Source organism: Nannochloropsis gaditana (genome assembly GCF_000240725.1).
Source record: "Nannochloropsis gaditana CCMP526 unplaced genomic scaffold scaffold179, whole genome shotgun sequence".
Taxonomy (NCBI): Eukaryota; class Eustigmatophyceae; order Eustigmatales; family Monodopsidaceae; genus Microchloropsis; species Microchloropsis gaditana.
The window spans coordinates 29112-29757 of NW_005803774.1; positions in this window are offsets into that span (position 1 = coordinate 29112).

Here is a 646-nt window from a genome sequence, read left to right on the forward strand (position 1 = left end):
AGGGCGCAGGCGGACACGAAAAAGGGCGGTGGCGGGCGCAAGGAGAAGGCGCCGGAGGGACCAGAATTGCATGTGGCTGTGGAGATAACGCCGGAGTATCCTATACGCCCCCCCCGTTTCCGACTCCTCTCTCCCTCCTCCCTCGCCGCCTCCACCCTCGCCGCTCACGCCCCCTTTCGAGAGGCCTTCGCGCACATTCTCGTGGAGGTGAACGTCCACTACGAGGAGCTCCTCATGGGCGGCTCGGTGAGAGACTGGCTCTTCCCCCATCAAGTGCACAAGCTGCTCTTCTGCTTGGAGGCGTCGGGCGCCGTTGGGGGCTCGGGGAGTTCGGGGGGCGGATCGGAACGACTAAGATGGGGTAAAGACAGGAGGAGGGGCTACTCCTTCGACACGCACTGCGCCTTGCTCATGCCTCGATGACAGTATGTGTCTCGGGGCTATCAGAAAAATGAGCCAGTTCGACCGAGATGGCGTGGCCTTTGAGCTGAAAGAAAATCCCAAATTTCGTGTTCGCCACGACGGCCCGGCTGACCCCACTGGCGGCGTGTTTATTTTCTTTCCCTCCGGAGGCCTCGTATCTCCCCTCTCTCCTGACCTGACGAATTACTCGGCGGAGGAAGCTCAGTCGCAAAGTGTGCCTTAC